The 21,677-nt window shown below is 49.9% G+C and overlaps 1 long non-coding RNA gene across 1 annotated transcript; it reads left to right on the top strand.

Annotated features, from left to right (window-relative positions):
• The first annotated feature begins 9,268 nt into the window (after positions 1-9,268).
• Positions 9,269-19,790, top strand: LOC135977696 (uncharacterized). The gene is made up of 2 exons (XR_010595117.1): positions 9,269-9,392; positions 19,477-19,790. It is a non-coding gene; the product is annotated as an uncharacterized LOC135977696 (long non-coding RNA).
• The last annotated feature ends 1,887 nt before the right edge of the window (positions 19,791-21,677 follow it).

The raw sequence follows: 21,677 nt of genomic DNA, 5'->3' as shown, positions 1-21,677 counted from the left end.
CTTGCACCAGGAAATTGTGCCCTACGCGTACCAAAAACTTCCTGGATTGTCTGTGCACCGCTGTATTGCTCTCCTAGCAGATATCAGGGTGATTAAAGTCTCCCATGAGAACCAGGGCCTGCGATCTAGCAACTTCTGCTAGTTGCCAGAAGAAAGCTTCGTCCACCTCATCCCCCTGGTCTGGTGGTCTATAGCAGACTCCAACCATGACATCCCCCTTGTTGCTCACACTTCTCAACTTTATCCAGAGACTGTCAGGTTTTTCTGCAGTTTCATACAGGAGCTCTGAGCAGTCATACTCCTCTCTTACATACAACGCAACTCCCCCACCTTTTCTGCCCTGCCTGTCCTTCCTGAACAGTTTATATCCATCCATGACAGTACTCCAGGCATGTGAGTTATCCCACCAAGTCTCTGTTATTCCAATCACATCATAGTTCCCTGACTGTGCCAGGACTTCCAGTTCTCCCAGCTTGTTTCCCAGGCTTCTTGCATTTGTGTATAGGCACTTAAGATAACTCATCGATCGTCCCTCTTTCTCAGCATGAGACAGGAGTCCTCCCCCCTTGCGCTCTCCTGCTTGTGCTTCCTCCCAGGATCCCATTTCCCCACTTACCTCAGGGCTTTGGTCTCCTTCCCCCCGGTGAACCTAGTTTAAAGCCCTCCTCACTAGGTTAGCCAGCCTGCTGGCGAAGATGCTCTTCTCTCTCTTCGTTAGGTGGAGCCCGTCTCTGCCTAGCACTCCTCCTTCTTGGAACACCATCCCATGGTTGAAGAATCCAAAGCCTTCTCTCCAATACCACCTGTGTAGCCATTCGTTGACTTCCACGATTCGACGGTCTCTACCCCGGCCTTTTCCTTGCACAGAGAGGATGGACGAGAACACCACTTGCGCCTCAAACTCCTTTATCCTTCTTCCCAGAGCCACATAGTCTGCAGTGATCCGCTCAAGGTCATCTCTGATCGCTCACCTTCCACATCACCGTCTTCTTAAGAACTTCCTCAACTGTTGCAGGAACTACTCAGAGAAACCTGCAGATGTAAGCCTCAGTGAGCTCTCCCCAAGCGAACTCCCAGTCAAACTCCCGCTCTTAGCCTCTGCTGTTCGCCGCTCCTTCTTCAAGTCTCTCTTGGAGGACTGAGAGAGTATTAGGGTTCACGTATTTGAGTGCGAGCAGGAGCCTCTTTCGAGTTTTTTCCTTTCCTTTTACTGATTTTACTAGAAAACAGACGTCCCTGTTGAGAAGGTAAGAGCCTCCAAGAGGTTTTGGAACCTGCTCAGTCTGATCCATCTGGCGCCAGCTGAATTCTAGGCATGGAAAACACTAGTTTAATGTGTCAGAATTTTATTCCCTCCCTGGGATTTTGTCCCGTAGAATCACTGGGGACATTAGGGTTTGTCCTTTTCGTTTTACCTTTTCCTCCATCCCTCCTTCCTTTCTCTTCATCTCTTACTTCTTTTGTCCTTTCTCCTGTTCCCCTCCCACCACCTATTAGAGGGGCGGATTATACCCATCAGTAGTATGTCCTGGATCTCCCTTTGTATAGCAGTTTTGTCATGAGGTGACTCCCGGTAGGGTGGGGTTCTAATTGGGTGAGCATTACCTGTGTTAATGGAGTGGTATGCCCGTTCGGTCCGTTTTGGAGTGGCTGAGAAAATTGGTGCAAAGCTTGTGCACAGCTCCTTGATCTGCTGTCGCTGCAGACGTCCAAGGGTCGTGGAGAGGTTCACCTCTTCTACGCCACCATCCTTTTTTTCTTCGTAATAGACACCTTTAGGCCACTTTGCGTTATTTGTTTTCTGGGCTGTAAACTGGCAAACCTTTAATTTTTTGGAATAAAAGGGCTTAAGAGAATTAACATGGTATACCTTGGGCTTTATGTTGGAGGTGGGGGAGGCTATGAGATAATTAACAGCTCCTAGGCGCTCCTGGACCGCGAATGGTCCTTTCCACGACGCTTCCATTTTATGGGCCTGGAGCGCCTTTAAGACCATGACTTGGTTTCCTACTTTGAAGGACCGTTCTCTGGAATGTTTATCATACCAGGCCTTTTGCTCTTTCTGAGCATTTTTTAGGTTTTCTTTAGCAAGGGCTAAAGAGTGTCGGAGGGTGCTTTGTAGGTTGCTTACAAAGTTTAGAATGTTAGTTCCTGGAGAAGGCGTAAGCCCCTCCCATTGCTGTTTCACCAACTGTAATGGCCCCTTAACCTCGCGGCCATACACAAGTTCAAATGGTGAAAACCCTAAACTGGGATGTGGTACAGCCCTGTAGGCGAAAAGCAACTGCTGCAACACTAGGTCCCAATTATTGGAGTGTTCATTTATGAATTTACATATTATGGCCCCCAAAGTTTTATTAAACCTCTCCACCAGGCCATTGGTTTTATGGTGGTAAGGGGTGGCAACCAAGTGATTCACCCCATGAGCTTCCCACAGGTTTTTCATGGTCCCTGCCAGGAAATTAGTTCCCGAATCTGCAAGGATGTTGGAGGGCCAATCTACCCCGGCAAAAATGTCTGTTAATGCCTGGCACACACTTTTAGCCCTGGTGTTGCTTAAGGGTACTGCTTCCGGCCATCGGGTAACAAAATCCATGAAAGTCAGTACGTACTGCTTTCCTTTGGGTGTCTTTTTGGGAAAAGGACCCAGAATATTCACAGCTACGTGCTGAAATGGGACCTTAATTATGGGTAGTGGCTGGAGAGGGGCTTTAACCTGGTCTTGGGGCTTTTCCACTCGTTGGTACACCTCACAAGACCGGACATAATTAGCAACGTCCTTGCCCATTCCCTCCCAGTGGAAGGACTTCCCCAACCAGTCCTTGGTTCTGTTCACCCCAGAATGGCCACTGGGATGATCGTGGGCTAAGCTCAAGAGCTTTACCCGATACTTAGTGGGAACTACCAACTGTCTTTGAGGATGCCAGTTTTTCTGGTGCCCACCAGAAAGAGTCTCCTTGTATAAAAGTCCTTGTTCTATAACAAACCGGGATCGGTTAGAAGAGCTGAGAGGCGGTGGGGTGCTCCACGCCGCCGCCCAAACTTTCTGAAGGCTGTTATCTGCTTCCTGCTCGGCCTGGAACTGTTTCCTTGATGCTGGAGACATCAGTTCCTCCTTGGATTGTGGACTGGGGCTTGGTCCCTCTGGAAGTGATGCAGGTGCTGGGGCTGTTTCCATTGACTGTGATCCGCTGTCCACTGGTGCACTATGTGGTATCTCAGGCTCTGGCTGAGCCTCTTGGGTAGGGTTATCTGCTGCTTCCGCCAGGTCAGGCTCGCTGGTGCCCTCTGGCGTTGGAGTTGTAGACGGGTTTGCAAGCGCTGGACTCAGTGCTGGCAATGGTCCTGGTGCTGGTTGCGTTGCCAGTTCCGGTTCTGGGACTGGCTTTGGCTGGGTCTCTGGGATTGGATTCACTACGGCTGTTGCAGTCGTTGGCAGGGGATCCGGTTCCACCACCTTTGTCTGGGTCTCTGGTAAGACAGCCGGGGCCCTGGTGGACGGCTCAGGAACAGGGATGGGGGTGAAAGCTTGCTTAGCCTTTGCTACTTCCAGTTCATGCTTCCTTTCTTTTTCTCTCTCCTCCATCTCTTTTTTTTTTCAGCTCCATTTCTTTTTCTTTCAACTTCATCTCTCTCTTGTGGGCCTCCTCTTTGGCTTTTTCTTCTCTTTTTCTCTGCTGTGTCTTGAGTTTTGTTAATTGAAGCAGTCTCTGATGTTTTCTTTCATTTTCTTCTGCTTTTAGTTTAGCCAGTTCTATTTTTTTAGCTACTTCTTTGGTAGTCATTTTCCTGTTTTCTTGTGCTGGGTCACCCCCTCTGCAGTTGACTGAAACTGGGAAGCTCTCAGCTCTGGCTGCTGCTGAGTTAAGAGAGACTTTCTAACTAGCTACTCCCGAGGATGTAAAAAGAAAAAAAAACCAATTCAGCTTGTAAATTCCTTTTACCCTGTCGTTGGCTCATTTGAACACTTCTCTTAACAAAGGACCTTGTTAAAAAAACTTAACACCTCTGCCTTCAGGCAAGGAGAGATAAGATATGCATCTATCTCCAGCTCTGCTTTTCAAGCAGCTAGAAGGAAAAAAAAATCTCACTGGCTTTGGGTTTAAAATGATCCCACCGCTACCACCATGTCAAGGCTGTATCCCCACTTTGAACTTTAGGGTACAAATGTAGGGGCCTGCATGAAAACTTCTAAGCTTAACTACCAGCTTAGCTCTGGTCCGCTGCCACCGTCCCAAGGCTAATTTCCTTCCCTGGGTAGCCTTGAGAGACCTTCACCAATTCCCTGGTGAATACAGATCCAAACCCCTTGGATCTTAAAACAAGGAAAAAATCGATCAGGTTCTTAAAAAGAAGGTTTTTAATTAAAGAAAAAGGTAAAAATCATCTCTGTAAAATCAGTATGGAAATAACCATACAGGGTAATCAAACTTAAAGAGCTCAGAGGACTCCCCTCTAGTTTTAGGTTCAAAGTACAGCAAACAAAGATAAACACTCTAGTAAAAGGTACATTTACATGTTGAGAAAACAAAGGAAAACTAACACGCCTTGCCTGGCTATTTACTTAGAAGTTAGAAATAGGAGAGACTTGTTTAGAAAGATGTGGAGAACCTGGATTGATGTCTGGTCCCCCTCAGTCCCGAGAGCGAACGCACAACCAAAACAAAGAACACAAACAAAAGCCTCCCCCCCCACCCCCCCAAGATTTGAAATTATCTTGTCCCCTTATTGGTCCTTTAGGTCAGATGCCAGCCAGGTTACCTGAGCTTCTTAACCCTTTACAGGGAAAAGATTTTGGAGTCTCTGGCCAGAAGGGATTTTATAGTACTGTACACAGGACAGCTGTTACCCTTCCCTTTATATTTATGACACAGGTTCTCATTCCCTTGCAGCAGGAGGACGTCACGGCCAAAGCGATGCACCTGCTCCGCATCATCCGGCACTTGCGCCAGGTGCCTGAGACACCGCAGGGGCTGTTCCTCTGAGGCCTTAGCAACTCCCACTCCCTGCTGCAGGTACTGCTCTGGCTCCCTGTAAATGGCGAGCTAGTGGAAGGGGAAATGGAGCCCCCTGGCACTCACTAAAAGGGAAAGTGTTGGATTCTCCATCTCTTGATGTCATTTAATCAAGACAAGATGCCTTTCTGGAATGTGTGTGCCCAAAAAGTAACTATTGTACTATACAGGAAGCCTATGATATGCAGGGGCTTAGATTAGATGCTCTAAAGGTCTCTTCTGCCCATCAAGTCTACTAATTTTGGAAACACTGAGTGTAGCATTGGGAGCAGCCTCTGATGTTTTACTGTTTGGCCGGCTTGCTTCGTAGAATGAAGACGCATAGAGTGGGGTGATCCCCAGAGAGTAGCTCAAACCTTCAAAGTGTCAGGCCAGCAGCAGGACATTAGCACTTCAGGGGATGGTTGGGTGTGACAGTGACATCACAAAGGACTTTTGCAGGAGCTCAGCCTATTGGTCAAAGTTGTTAGGGAGGTGGTGACCTCAGAGAGAGATGCTGACATCAGCCAGGCATGACAGGAGCACAGGGCCAGGGAAACCTCAGAGACACCTGTGGCTTTGCTTCAGCAAGTCTCCTTCTCGAGGTCTCTCTTTGAGGACTGAGAGAGTATTAGGGCTGACGTATGTGAGTGCGAGCAGGAGCCTCTTTCGAGATTTCTCCTTTCTCTTTACTGATTTTACTAGAAAACAGACGTCCCTGTTAAGAAGGTAAGAGCCTCGGAGAGGTTTGTAACCTTTTCAGTCTGATCCACCTGGTGCCAGCTGAATTCTAGGCATGGAAAACACTAGCTCAAGGTGGCAGAATTTTATTCCCTCCCTGGGATTTTGTCCCGTGGAATCACTGGGGACATTAGGTTTTGTCCTTTTCGTTTTACCTTTTCCTCCATCCCTCCTTCCTTTCTCTTCAACTCTTACTTCTTTTGTCCTTTCTCCTGTTCCCCTCCCACCACCAGGAGTGGGGTGTGTGTGTGTTGCTGGGGGTGGGCTTCACCTCCCCTTGTGGAAAGTTGATCCAATACTGTGAGGTTGAAATAGTGCTTGGACTCCACTGACACTAGATGCTCCCATCCTGTGGCTTAACATTACTGTCTGGGATGACTTCGGGCAAGGTCTCAACCTCCCCGCAACGCACTTTTCTGCTTTCAGAATCCCTGCTGCCCCCCCTCCTAGATCCGCCTCCCTGCCCAACCAGGGTGGGGGTGGAGAAGAGGGTTCTGATAACTTGAGCTGTGGTTTGGAGGTGGAACAGCTGTCAAGGGCACTGAGCGGGAGGTAGCAGGAGCTCATCCTACAAGGAGTGGGGTTGGCACTGGAGGTTACTAGAAAGGTCAAGAAGATTCCATTCTGGGGTTGAGGAGGTGAATTGCTCAAAGGTGTTAGGGAGGTGGTGACCTCAGAGAGAGATGCTGACATGAGCCAGGCAGGACAGGGGGGCAGGGCCAGGGCAACCTCAGAGACCCCTGTGATTTTGCTTCAGCAAGTCTCCTTCTCGAGGTCTCTCTTTGAGGACTGACAGAGTATTAGGGTTCACGTATGTGAGTGGGAGTAGGAGCCTCTTTCGAGTTTTCTCCTTTCCTTTTACTGATTTTACTAGAAATCAGTTAGAAGCAACAAAGCACATTTGGTGATTTTTTGATGGTTGGGGTCTCTGGTGATTGGTTCCATATAAGATGGGGGAAAAAAATGGAGTCTCCTTCCTTGGAGGTTTTTAAGGCCCGGCTTGACAAAGCCCTGGCTGGGATGATTTAGCTGGGAATTGGTCCTGCTCTGAGCAGGGGGTTGGACTAGATGACCTCTTGAGGTCCCTTCCAACTCTGATATTGTATGATTTTATGATTCTATGAAAACAGACTTCCCTGTTGAGAAGGTAAGAGCCTCCAATAGGTTTTGCAACCTCCACAGTCTGATCCATCTGGTGCCAGCTGAATTCTAGGCATGGAAAACACTAGTTCAAGGTGGCAGAATTTTATTCCGTCCCTGGGATTTTATCCCGTAGAATCACTAGGGATATTAGCGTTTGTCCTTTTCATTTTACCTTTTCCTGCATCCCTCCTTCCTTTCTCTTCATCTCTTACTTCTTTTGTCCTTTCTCTTGTTCCCCTCCCACCACCAGGAGTGGTGTGTGTGTGTGTCTGTGTGTGTATTGCTGGGGGTTCTCTTCACCTCTCCCTGTGGGAAGTTCCTCTAAAACTGTGGGGTTGAAATAGTGCTTGGACTCCACTGACACAAGATGCTGCCATCCTGTGGCTTAGCATTAGTGTCTGGGATGACTTGGGGCAAGATCTCAACCTCCCCTCAACCCACTTCACTTCTGGCAGAATCCCTCTTGCCCCCCCGCTAGAGCCGCCTCCATGCCCAACCTGGTTGGGGGTGGAGAAGAGGGTTCTGATAACTTGAGGTTTGGTTTGGAGGTGGAACAGCTGTCAAGAACACTGAGTGGGAGGAAGCAGGAGCTCACCCTAGAAGGAGGGGGGTTGGCACTGGAGGTTACTAGAAAGGACAAGAAGACTCCATTCTGGGGTTCAGGAGGTGAATTTATCCCTCAGTGGTGGGCAGGTGATGGGTGGAAGTAGTGCTGGTTCCAGGTGCCCTTAATTCCCGCTGATTCCTCGGGGCGTTTGAGTCTCTGACAGGTTCTCGTTCCCTTGCAGCAGGAGGACGTCATGTCCAAAGTGATGCACCAGCTCCGCATCATCCGGCACTTGTGCCAGGTGCCTGAGACACTGCAGGGGCTGTGCCTCTGAGGCCATCAGCAACTCCCGCTCCCTGCTGCAGGTACTGCTCTGGCTCACTGTAAATGGGGAGCTAGTGGAAGGGGAAATGGAACCCCCTGGCACTCACTAAAAGGGAAAGTGGTGGATTCTCCATCTCTTGATGTCATTGAATGAAGACTAGATGCCTTTCTGGAAATTGTGTGCCCAAAGAGTAACTATTGTACTATACAGGAAGCCTATGATATGCAGGGGCTTAGATTAGATGCTCTAAAGGTCTCTTGTGGCCATAAAGTCTACTAATTTTGGAAACACTGAGTGTAGCATTGGGAGCAGCCTCTGATGTTTTACTGTCTAGCCCACTTGCTTCCTAGAATGAAGACGCATTGAGTGGGGTGATCCACAGAGAGTAGCCCAAACCTTCATAGTGTCAGGCCAGCAGCAGGACATTAGCACTTAAGGGTTTGATTGGTGGCAGTGATATCACAAAGGTCTTTTGCAGGACCTCAGCATATTGGTCAAAGGTGTTAGGGAGGTGGTAACCTCAGAGAGAGATGCTGCCATCAGCGAGGCAGGACAGGGGCGCATGGCCAGGGAAACCTCAGAGACCCCTGTGGCTTTGCTTCAGCAAGTCTCCTTCTCGAGGTTTCTCTTGAGGACTGAGAGTGTATTAGGATTCACGTATTTGAGTGAGAGCAGGAGCCTCTTTCGAGTTGTCTCCTTTCCTTTTACTGATTTTACTAGAAAACAGACATCCCTGTTTAGAAAGTAAGAGCCTCCTAGAGGTTTTGGAACCTGCTCAGTCTGATCCATCTGGTGCCAGCTGAATTCTAGGCATGGAAAACACTAGTTCAAGGTGGCAGAATTTTAATCCCTCCCTGTGATTTTGTCTGGTAGAATCACTGGGAACATTAGGGTTTGTCCTTTTCGTTTTACCTTTTCCTCCATCCCTCCTTCCTTTCTCTTTATCTCTTACTTCTTTTGTCCTTTCTCTTGTTCCCCTCCCACCACCAGGAGTGGTATATGTGTGTGTGTGTGTTGCTGGGGGTGCTCTTCACCTCCCCTTGTTGGGAGTTGATCCAAAACTGTATGGTTGAAATAGTACTTGGACTCCACTGACACTAGATGCTGCCATCGTGTGGTTTAGCATTAGTGTCTGGGATGACTTGGGGCAAGATCTCAACCTCCCCGCAACCCACTTCACTGCTGCCAGAATCCCACCTGCCCCCCCTGCAAGAGCCGCCTCCCTGCCCAACCTGGGTGGGGGTGGAGAAGAGGGTTCTGATAACTTGAGCTGTGGTTTGGAGGTAGAACAGCTGTCAAGGATACTGAGGGAGAGGTAGCAGGAGCTCACCCTACAAGGACGGGGGTTGGCACTGGAAATTACTAGAAAGGAGAAGACGACTCCATTCTGGGGTTCAGGAGGTGAATTCATCCCTCAGTGGTGGGCAGGTAGTCAGTTTAAATACTGCTGGTTCCAGGTGCCCTTAATTCCCCCTGATTCCTCGGGGCGTTTGAGTCTCTGACAGGTTCTCGTTCCTTTGCAGGAGGAGGACGTCACGGCCAAAGTGATGCACCCGCATCATCCGCCACTTGCGCCAGGTGCCTGAGACACTGCAGGGGCTGCGCCTCTGAGGCCTTCAGCAACTCCCGCTCCCTGCTGCAGGTACTGCTCTGTCTCCCTGTAAATGGCGAGCTAGTGGAAGGGGAAATGGAGCCCCCTGGCACTCACTAAAAGGGAAAGTGGTGGATTCTCCATCTCTTGATGTCATTGAATGAAGACTAGATGCCTTTCTGGAATGTGTGTGCCCAAAAAGTAACTATTGTACTATACAGGAGGCCTATGATATGCAGGGGCTTAGATGAGATGCTGTAAAGGTCTCTTGTGGCCATAAAGTCTACTAATTTTGGAAACACTGAGTGTAGTATTGGGAGCAGCGTCTGATGTTTTACTGTCTAGCCGGCTTGCTTCCTAGAATGAAGACGCATTGAGTGGGGTGATCCACAGAGAGTACCTGTGTCAAGGCTGTATCCCCACTTTGAAGTTTAGGGTACAAATGTAGGGGCCTGCATGAAAACTTGTAAGCTTAACCACCATCCCAAGGCTAATTTCCTCCCCTGGGTAGCCTTGAGAAACCTTTCACCAATTCCCTGGTGAATACAGATCCAAACCCCTTGGATCTTAAAACAAGGAGAAATTAACCATCCCCCCTCCTTCCTCCCACCAACTTCTGGTGAATACAGATCCAACCCCCTTGGATCTAAAAGAAGGAGAAAATAACCATTCCCCTCCTTCCTCCCACCAACTCCTGGTGAATCAAGATCCAAACTCCTTGGATCTTAAAACAAGGAAAAATCAATCAGGTTCTTAAAAATAAGGCTTTTAATTAAAGAAAAAGGTAAAAATCATCTCTGTAAAATCAGTATGGAAATTAACCTTACAGGGTAATCAAACTTAAAGAGCTCAGAGGACTCCCCTCTAGTCTTCGGTTCAAAGTACAGCAAACAAAGATAAACACTCTAGTCAAAGGTACATTTACAAGTTGAGAAAACAAAGGAAAACTAACACGCCTTGTTTGAAATAGGAGAGACTTGTTTAGAAAGATGTGGAGAACCTGGATTGATGTCTGGTCCCTCTCAGTCCCGAGGGCGAACACCCACACAAACAAAGAACACAAACAAAAGCCTTCCCCTCCCCAAGATTTGAAAGTATCTTGTCCCCTTATTGGTCCTTTAGGTCAGATGCCAGCCAGGTTACCTGAGCTTCTTAACCCTTTAGAGGGAAAAGAATTTTGGAGTCTCTGGCCAGGAGGATTTTATAGTACTGTACACAGGACAGCTGTTACCCTTCCCTTTATAGTTATGACAACCTCAAAGCTTCAAAGTGTCAGGCCAGCAGCAGGACATTAGCACTTCAGGGTTTGGTTGGGTGTGTCAGTGACATCACAAAGGCCTTTTGCAGGATGTCAGCTTATTGGTCAAATGTGTTAGGGAGGTGGTGACCTCCGAGAGAGATGCTGACATCAGCCTGGCAGGACAGGAGCACAGGGCCAGGGAAACCTCAGAGACCCTGTGGCTTTGCTTCAGCAAGTCTCCTTCTCGAGGTCTTTCTTTGAGGACTGAGAGAGTATTAGGGTTCACGTACGTGAGTGAGTGCAGGAGCCTCTTTCGAGTTTTCTCCTTTCCTTTTACTGATTTTACTAGAAAACAGACGTCCCTGTTTAGAAGGTAAGAGCCTCCAAGAGGTTTTGGCAGCTGCTCAGTCTGATCCACGTGGTGCCAGCTGAATTCTAGGCATGGAAAACAGTAGTTTAAGATGGCAGAATTTTATTCCATCCCTTGGATTTTGTGCCGTAGAATCACTGGGGACATTAGGGTTTGTCCTTTTTGTTTTACCTTTTCCTCCATCCCTCCTTCCTTTCTCTTCATCTCTTACTTCTTTTGTCCTTTCTCCTGTTCCCCTCCCACCACCAGGAGTGGTGTGTGTGTGTGTGTTGCTGGGGGTGCTCATCACCTCCCCTTGTGGGAAGTTCATCGAAAACTGTGGGGTTGAAATAGTGTTTGGACTCCACTGACACTAGATGCTGCCATCCTGTGGCTTGGCATTAGTGTCTGGGATGACTTGGGGCAAGATCTCAACTTCCCCGCAACCCACTTCACTGGGTTGCGGGGCCATCAGCAACTCCCGCTCCCTGCTGCAGGTACTGCTCTGGCTCACTGTAAATGGGGAGCTAGTGGAAGTGGAAATGGAGCCCCCTGGCACTCACTAAATGGGAAAGTGGTGGATTCTCCATCTCTTGATGTCATTGATTGAAGACTAGATGCCTTTCTGGAATGTGTGTGCCCAAAAAGTAACTATTGTACTATACAGGAAGCCCATGATATGCAGGGGGTTAGATGAGATGCTCTAAAGGTCTCTGCTGGCCATAAAGTCTACTAATTTTGGAAACACTGAGTGTAGCATTGAGAGCAGCCTCTGATGTTTTACCGTCTAGCCGGCTTGCTTCCTAGAATGAAGACGCATTGAGTGGGGTGATCTGTAGAGAGTAGCTCAAACCTTCAAAGTGTCTGTTCAGCAGCAGGTGATTAGCACTTCACGGGATGGGTGGGTGTGGCAGTGACATCACAAAGGCCTTTTGCAGGACCTCAGCCTATTGGTCAAAGGTGTTAGGGAGGTGGTGACCTCAGAGAGAGATGCTGACATCAGCCAGGCAGGACAGGGGCGCAGGACCAGGGAAACCTCAGAGACCCCTGTGGCTTTGCTTCAGCAAGTCTCCTTCTCGAGGTCTCTCTTTGAGGACTGAGAGAGTATTAGGGTTCACATACGTGAGTGCGAGCAGGAGCCTCTTTCGAGTTTTCTCCTTTCCTTTTACTGATTTTACTAGAAAACAGATTTCCCAGTTTACAAGGTAAGAGCCTCCAAGAGATTTTGGAACCTACTCAGTCTGATCCATCTGGTTGGGGAGGGCGTTGGGGGGACAAGGAGAAGGATAGGTCAGGGATTCTGAGGGGGCAGTTGGGGGGCAGGAAGTGGGTGGGGGTCAGATAGGGGGCAGGGCCAGGCTGTTTGGGGAGGCACAGCCTTCCCTACCCTAAAGCTCATTCAGCAGTTGGAGGCTTGCAGACAGCTATTTAACACAATGAGTCAAGCTGTTATCTTTTCCCTTAGGGCTACCATCCCTTTCACTTCTCAAATGGTGTCCCTAGCCTCTGTTTGTCAGAGGGTGGAGATGGATGGCAGGAGAGAGATCACTTGATCATTACGTGTTAGGTTCACTCCCTCTGGGGCACTTGGCTTTGGCCACTGTCGGTAGACAGGATACTGGGCTGGACGGACCTTTGGTCTGACCCAGTACGGCCTTTCTTATGTTCTAATCTAAATGAACCCAAAGTTCTGGAGACAGATATGAGTCAAGGAAGCCAGCAGAGTATTAGAAACCTGGAAGAATCTCTGACTGGATGGGCTCAGGCGTTTGGTCACAAGCTGAGGTGGTTCAAAAGTTTTGGATTTTTTTTAAGCAGAATTTTTTATTGTTTCTTTAAACAATCAAACACAGCAAGCAGCAAATATTTGGCCACACATTTCTGAAACCCCAAACCATGTTCAGGTTTTGGCAGACTACTTTCAGCTTTTCAATTAAAAAAAAACCACAACAAATTTTGAAGGAAAGCAGACATTGTCCGTGATTTTTTCTGCTTTTTAAAAACCCCTAAGTTTTCGATCCAAAAAAAGTTTTGACGGAAAATATTTTCCCAACCCTTTTAGTGCCTTTTAGCACTAGCTGATGCTGAGAACCAGTGATACCTTGTAAAGGTGACTTGAAAAGAAGTTTTCTCAAAACTGAGTTTGTGCTGAGATGTGGAAGGTTTTTAAATGTTTATTTTTCCCAGGGCCACCCGGGGGGTGGGGGGGAGGCAAATGGGGCAATTTGCCCCAGGGCCACAGGGGTCCCCACGAGAATATAGTATTCTATAGTATTGCAACTTTTTTTTATGGAAGGGGCCCCCAAAATTGCTTTGCCCCAGGCCCCCTGAATCCTCTGGGCGGCCCTGAACTTACCTTGGTGTCTTGTGGCTCTGCTCCTCCCTGAAACAAGGAGAAAGTGAGCGATGAGAACTCCCCTGAACATAGACACTCTGAATAGTATGCACTTTCAGTCTATATTAGGAATTAATGAGATTTACAAAATTTGGGCAGGATCGCGGTACAAACAAACAAGCAGAAATGAATAGACAGTAAATTACCTGGGAGCTTCTACTCTAACACTCAAATAAAGTCCTTAAAAATATGTTTCAGTCAATCTCTATTCAGAGCCTTCTCAAATTTAAATAGTGGGAGTTGGGTACCGAAGTGTCCCTTGTTCCCATGAAAATCCTTCCCTTCAAAGCATCTCAAACTGACAACTCTGTTAACTTTGTGTCAGGTTTAATATTAGAAAAAACACACACTAGACGAATGTGTTATATAAATATTAAACCAAACCAAACCACTAAATATCTGAAATTTCAACTAAATTTCCAATCCTATCCTTCCCCCAGCTGGTACATTCCTGACCCCTAATATGAACACGTATGGGTATGTTATAAATATTACAAGTCAAGAACATTCTCACAGTATGTAACACACACAGCTGCTTTCGACAGAACCCCCAACCTCAACACCTAACAAGAGGCAAGATAAATAAAAATCAGATAAACTGTATGGGTTTTATCTTGACCTGCATTCTGATTACCAAGAATCTTCACTCCCCAGGAATGAAGATTATTTAGATAGAATCAATAATACAGAATACGCCATATAAAGCAATTCAGAATCACCATTTACCCTGACTCAATACTTTAAGGAGAAGAACACTCTGATGGCTTGGATACCATCTGCCAAGACATTGTATCTTATCGGATTCAGTGTTGTTGAAAGCTATGACACTGATAGAAATAGAGCAGACATTTGTCTGACACTTCATCGAGAGGCCTTCGGGAGCCACTGAAGGAAGATCAGTCAATAGGCAGACAAATGTAACTGGGGCCGAGCTGTGCACCCAGCAGGCCAAACATGGTTCCCCACACACCTGGAAATGTGAGTTACGGGGAGGCAATGCGGGGTAATCACGATGGACAAGGAAGCTTTCCTCACCAAGTGAATGATGGACATCGTACTGGAAAAGGGGGAGGGAGGGATGCTGATGCTCTGTGTAATTCAAAACTGAGTAGGCTAATGTACATTCATGCCTGGCAATAACTGAGGGAACATTGTTAGGGGGCTTATTCCTTCACCCTCTCACTTCCCTGGTCCTTCTCGCATGAACAGAGAGTAACAATACCCAAAGTCCGAAGGTGCAAACAATTCGATGAACTTCCAGGAAGCATGATTCCAGTTTCCTTCTCAATCCAAGATACGCAACTTCAGCTACGTGAATAGCATAGCTGAAGTCGAAGTATCTTGGATCGAATTACCTGGGGTCCAGACAGCGCGGGATCGGTGGCCGTGGCTCCCCCGTCAACTGCACTACCGCCGCTCACTCTGGTGGAGTTCCGGAGTCGACGGTGTGCACGTTTGGGGATCGATATATCGATCCCAGATAAATCGATTGCTACCCGCCGATACGGCGCGTAGTGAAGACGTACCCTAGTGTCCCCCTTCCCAGCTCTGACACCACAGAGCCTTGCCTGTGTCCCTGTTCCTGTTCCCATTCCCTGTTCCCATTCCTGCCCTTAGCAAAACATGATCCCAATTCCCCCACCCACAGTCTCTGTTCCCATTCCCCCCTTACTTCCTGATTGACTGCAGACTATATAGTAAAACTTGAGTTCTGCTTAGCTAGGGTTACCATATTTCAGCAAGCAAAACAGAGGACGGGAGGAGCCCCGCCCCTGTCCCTCCCACTTCCCACCCCCCAGAACCCCCAACCCTCCCCCCGTTCCTTGTCCCCTGACTGCCCCCTCCTGGGACCCCTGCCCCTAACTGCCCCCCAGGACTCCACCCCCTATCTAAGCCTCCCTGCCTCTTGTCCCCTGACTGCCCCAACCCTTATCCACACCCCCACCCCCAGACAGACCCCTGGGACTCCCACGCCCCATCCAACCACTCCCCACCCCCTGACAGCCCCCCCCAGAACTCCCAACCCATCTAAACCCCTCTGCTCCCTGTCCCCTGACTGCTCCGATCCCTCTCCCCACTCCTGCTCCCTGACAGCTCCCCCCCAGAACTCCCAACCCCCCACCCCTCCCACTCCTTGTCCCCTGACTGCCTCCTCCTGGGACCCCTGCTCCTAACTGCCCTCCAGAACCCCACCTCCTACCTAAGCCTCCCTGTTCCTTATCCCCTAACTGCTCCTTCCTAAGACCCCCCCCCCAACTGCCCCCCAGGACCCTACCCCCTACCTGTACCCTGACTGCCCAAAACTTTCTCCACTCCCTCCAAAAAGCCCCCCCAGAACTCCCGACCCCCCCCCCCGTTTCTTGACTGCCCCCTCCAGAACCTCCCTGCCCCTTCTCCTGCCCCCCTGGCCCCCTTACCCTGCTGCTCAGAACAGGGTGTTGGGTTCTGTGCGAGCCGGACATGTGGCTGCGCTCCCCAGCACAACACACAACACGGTCCCTGGCCCTGCACAGTGCTGCTGGAGCCGGGCGCGGGGCTGCCGGGGAGGAGCTGCCGGCTCAGAATGCAGGGAGGGAGGGAGGAGGAGGAGCTCCTCTACAGCTGCTCCGGAGTCCAGCCCGTGACTTTCCTGCAGCCCTCCCAGCCGCTCGCTCTGCTCTGCCAGGGGGGGGGAAATCCCGGACATTTTGAGTGATTTACAAATTCCCCCCGGACGCTATTTTTAGCACAAAAAGGAGGACATGTCCGGGTAAATCCGGACGAATGGTAACCCTAGCCGACCCAGGCTGGAGACGCGCCTCCTCCCCCCACACCCTCCTTACCTGCTTCAGGCTTCCCGCGAATCAAATATTCGTGGGAAGCAGGGGAGGGGGCGGAGTTGGGGCGGGGGGGCATGGGCGGGGCCCCGTGGAGTGTCCTCCTTTTGGAGGCTCAAAATATGGTAACCCTAGGGTCGGCCCGCCCAGCACTGCCAGTCCCCGGCCCGGCCCCCGGCCGAGCACCTCCGGCCCGCCCAGCACTGCCGGCCCCCGGCCGAGCACCTCCGGCCCGCCCAGCACTGCCGGCCCCCGGCCGAGCACCCCCGGCCCAGCCTCGCCGACCGCCGGCCCCCGAGCCCCCGGCCCGGCCCGGCCGACCTCCGTCCCCCAAGCCCCCGGCCCGGCCCGGCCAACCTCCGTCCCCCGAGCCCTCGAGCCGCCGGCCCCCGAGCCCCCGGCCCGGCACCGCTGGCTCCCGAGCCCCCGGCCCGGCACCGCTGACCGCCGGCCCGCATGTCCCGATTTTCCCGGACATGTCCGGCTTTTGGGGATTTCCCCCCGGACGGGGATTTGGAGCCCAAAAAGCCGGACATGTCCGGGAAAATCCAGACGTATGGTAACCCTACTCTATGCACGGTAAGAGAAGGGACAAAGGAAGCAGCCATTAAACAGAAGACTAGATCCTGGATGAAATTTGGCCAGTAAGACTGTTGAGAGCTTTGCTTTGAATGTAACACAATTTGTTAAGTTAGGCGCCAATTGTGTTTTATCGTCATTTTTCTTCTAACCATTTTGGACGTTTATGCCTCCTTACTTGTATTCACTTAAAATCACTCTCTTTGTAGTTAATAAACTTGTTTAATTGTTATATCTAATCGAGTGTGATTAAATTGAAGTGTCTGGGAAACTCAATTTGGTGTAACAAATTGTGCATATTATTTCTTTTAAAGAAATATGGACTTTTTATGAATTTGTCTTGTGCAGTGAGGGCTTGGCATTACAGGACAGATATTGCTGGGGGAACACCCTGAAATATAACCAAGGTGTGGCTGGCTGGTAGGATTGCCAAATTTCTAATCACACAAAACAGAACACCTCTGCCCTGTCCTCTCTCTTCTTCGAGGCCCCGCCTATGCCCTGCTCCTTCTCCGAGGCCCCGCCTCTGCTTGCTTCATGCCCCTCTCCAATCGTTGCTCACTCTTCTTCACCCTCATTCACTTTCACCGGGCTGGGGCAGAGGATTGGAGGGGGAGGCGAGGACTCTGGCCTGGGGGGTGCAGGCTCTGGGGTGGGGCCAGGGATGAGGGGTGCGGGGTTCCAGCTGCAGTTACTGCAGCTGCGAGGAAGCAGCTGCCAAGACCCTGCAGCCTCTGGGCACATGGGTGGTCCTGCAGCTCTACACATTGGTCACTGTACCCTCTACACATTGGAGCACTTAGGGGCCACAGGGACTTAGTGGCCACTTCTAGGAGCCACGTGGCGCTGGGGCAGGCAAGGAGCCTGCCTTAGTCCCAAGCCCCTGCTGCACCGCCGACTGGACTTTTAACAGTCCACCAGAGCCACCAGGGGCCCTTTTCGACCAGGCGTTCTGGTGGAAAACTGGATGCCTGGCAACCCTACTGGCTGGCTGCTGCACACACACAGACGTAGCTGGGAGGGACTTGCATGCTGGAGGCTGTTTGTGAGCAGTCCTGACTGGTGCGTACAGCAGCAAAGCAGTGAAAAGGGAACCCCAGGTTAGGGGGAAAGGGTGACCCAGCTACGCACTAGTCTAGATTGTCCCCTGGGTATGTCACACCTGCCTTCTGCAGGGTTTTGTGACTCACAGTCTAAGGCGTCAGTCTCTCCCCCATTTGTTGTGCAGGAGCTCAGGCGCCTAACTCAGGCTTTGTGAATCCCAGTGATTTTTCTAGGTGCCTAGAAGTGAAGTGTTGTGACGCTCAGCATCACTGTGCCTAACTCCTGTTGTGTATTCAGACCGTCGGGCCAACGTCCCTTTGTGGAGCTGGGCCTAATCTCATTTTGTAATGGCAGCACAATATCATAATCTTGTGCTTAGAGTTTAGACATGGAGCCCTGGGTGAACTTGATTTTCTCTGTGAACTGCTGCATGTGAATCAGATTAAAGCAAAGTGGCAGCACATCACAAGTCAAATCAGCTTTAAGGAAACCCACGAAACCAAAAGAAGGGGTTACTCTCCTGTGCAGTAACTGTAGTTCTTCTAGAGGGTGTGTCCCTAGGGGTGCACCACACTGGGCCTGCGTGTGCCCTTTGTGCCCTGCATCTAGGCCAGTGGCTCTCAAACTTTTGTACTGGTGACCCCTTTCACATAGCAAGCTTCTGAGTGCGACCCCCTCCCCTATAAATTAAAATTTATTTTTTTTAAATTAACCATTATAAATGCTGGAGGCAAACCGGGATTTGGGGTGGAGGTTGACAGCTCACGACCTCCCATGTAATAACCTCGCGACTCCCTGAGGGGTCCTGACCCCAGTTTGAGAACCCCTGGTCTAGGCCATATCAGGCTGCATGGCCAAACAGTCCGCTGAGTTCCTTCTGCACCACCAAGTCTGAGCAGAAACTCTGAAGCAGAGGGGAGGCGGACGGGTAGTGGGGCATCCAGAGGGGGACACATCTCAAAGAACTACAGTTACTACACAGGGGGAGTAACCCCTTTTTCTTCTTCAAGTCCTATCCCTACTACCGCTCAGGGTGATTTCTGAGCAGTATCCCCAGTAGGAGGAAGAAGCTTTGGAATGGAGTCCAGAACAGAAGAGAAAATTGCGTTGCTGACTGCAGCATCAGACCTGGAGACATCGACTAATGCATAGTGTCTAGCGAAAATATCTACTGAAGACCACATATCGGTCCTGCAGCTGTCTGAAATGGGCACATTTTAAAGTAGATCTATAGATGTAGACTGTGATCTGGTTGAATGTGCCAAAATACTGATAGGGAGTGTAATGGCGACAGCTTGGTATCAAGTTGTGATTCAAAAGTCTCTGGATGGAAATGACAAATCCCTTAAATCTATCTGCAATCAAAATGAATAGTCTATTGGATTTGTGAAATGGTTTAGTTCTGTCGAGGTAGAAGGCTTCTGCCCTCCTGACATCTGGAGTGTGGAGAACTGTCTCCTGGTGGGAAGTATGTGGTTTTGGGAAGAAAACTGGCAGCTATATGGTCTGATTCAGGTGAAAATTGGAAGTCACGTTAGGAAGAAAGCTGGGATGCAGTCGGAAGGAGACCTTCTCCTTGTGAAACATTGAAAGGGGGTGTGGGGAGGGGCTGCCATGAATGCACCAATCTCGCTGACTCTGTGAGCTGAGGTATAAGTATGAAAGGGATTTTTGAGCCATTGGTGATCCACTGAATCTCTGTTTGTTTGCAGGAGTGTAGATGCCCAAAGTGCATAATATGGTCCTGGAATCTTTAAGGGGATTTAATGACTTGTCAGTGTTCTCTGCAAACAACTTTCATCTGCCAAATTGAAGAGCCTCAACTGTATTCTGAATTTCCCTGGGGAAGCCAGACAATATCAGCCAGGAAGCCCGGCACAGAACTGCCGCCACAGAGATGCAGTGTCTGTATCATCAAGAGCTGCCTGCAAAGACATTCTTGCCAACAACTGACCCTCAGCAACAATTGCCTGGAATTGTTCTCTTTGATCCGAGTGAAGGCATTCAATAAATGACTCAAATTATGTATAGTTGGTAAAGTATTTGGCCATAAATGCTGGGTAATTTGCATAGAGGAATTGCAGCATAGCTGATGAATAGGCCTTCCAGCCTAGTGGGGTCCAAATGCTTTTGGTCTCTGTCATATGGGGTGGATTTGTAATGGTGTTCACCACATCAACAAAGAGAGGTTGGAAAACAGCAATTCAGAGTCCTTGGAGGGGACATAGTATTATTTGTTAGCCCTCCTACAAGTGGGTGTCACCGTAGCTGGGATTTGCCAGATGGTTCTAGTGGGTTCCCATAGAGCCTCATTAATGGGAAAGGTGACTCCTGATGGCGTCACAGAGTGCAGAATATCCAGCAGCTTGTGTTGGAGTTCTCCAAGATCTTCCAGTGGTATCTGCAGATTCTGGCACTGGCTTAATGTGGTCCTGGAACTGGCAAAAATCATGAACTAGCAGAAAGGCATCAGGGCCTCATCTGGGAAGGAGGTCTGAGATGTGGCTTCTTTGTCTGCCCTGGACTGCTGTTCCTGAAATGTTTCCTCTTGCTGCTGGGGAGGGGAAGTTTGGGTCTCCCTGTCATCCCAATGGGATGGGGCTGGGACCTAGAGAACTGCTGACAATAGGCAGTATAGGGATTCCAATATGTCCCTTGAGGCCATTACTGGGAAGGGGGTAGCATCCGGAGCTGCTCCCACCAGGATCGATGAGGTCCCAAAACATCTCCCCTGCCCCTTCGGGAAAGGGGTGTGTGTGTGTGAGGATGCTTTGGAGAACCTTGCACAAAAAGAGAGGAGGTAGAGGGAAGGTCATCTGGAGCAGCTCCCAGAGAATGGGACTGGCGGGACAATGGCACCGGGGAGGCAAAGGGATCTGGAGATGGGGGATTCTCGATACCGAAAGGTGCTCTGTGGCTGCTACCAACAGAGACTGAGGTTCAGCACTCATCACCAATTCCTTTTGTAGTCTGACGTCCTGAGGTACCGAGAGCTTTTGTGGTACCGAGAGGTGTCTGTCCTTTTCTGATGGCAATGGAGTCCTGGGGTGCCACGGGGCTGGTGCAGATGAGGTTGAAGGCTTTCATGGTACCTCAGCAGTTGGTAAGGATATTGAGAGTGGAGTCTGAGATGACAGTACTGCTCCTTCTTGTTTGGTGCTACCAGGGTCTTCCCAGAGCTCTGGTTGGACTTAGAATCGTGGCATTTTCCCATGTCCACCATATTGGAGGAGCCTCTTCCACCTTGAGGAAAACCTCTCAGAGGCTGTAGATCTGGCTGGAGTGAATTCTTTTTGTGGAGGAACCCCTGGGAAGGGCACTAGATTTGCTCTTCTGGGAGACTTCAGAGGAAGGCTCTGAGAATTTCTCCTTCCCAGAAGAATGCTGAGCTGAGGTGGAAGGGCCCTATTTGCCCCTGGTAACTGACGTCCAGGGGTTTCCTGACCTGGCTCAGGAGCAGGCTGGAGGGAATTCTCCATCATAAGGTGTCAAAGTTTGACTGCCTGGTTCTTCCCAGCCCTATAGTTCAGGCCTAGGCATACATTGCACTTCTGCAGCATGTATGATTCACCCAGGCATCTTTACAAGAGAGGCAGCATTTGAGCTGAATGAAGCGGACATGCCCCTTACAGGGGAGTCTGTGATGGATCCCGCACTTTCTCTTCTTGTGAGGGTGTTCAGGGCGCCATTTCTCGCCCCTGATCTGGGGTATTAACTGTCCCACTAGTATCCCAGAAAAGGGAGTGGAGAGGGAGGGACCCCAGCCCGACCTCTACTCCGGGTCCCAGCCCAGGGGCCCTTGGTATAGTGGCAAACCACTTGAACTAGTGATTCCTTCCCCTGGGCTACTTTCTTCTCTGGCCCTTCAGCTTGTGGAGCTTCCTGCCCTCTCTCTGCTTGGGCTAAGTTTCTC

The sequence above is a fragment of the Chrysemys picta genome, unplaced genomic scaffold (assembly GCF_011386835.1).
Source record: "Chrysemys picta bellii isolate R12L10 unplaced genomic scaffold, ASM1138683v2 scaf14, whole genome shotgun sequence".
Taxonomy (NCBI): Eukaryota; Metazoa; Chordata; order Testudines; family Emydidae; genus Chrysemys; species Chrysemys picta.
This window is presented reverse-complemented; position numbering and strand designations above follow the sequence as displayed.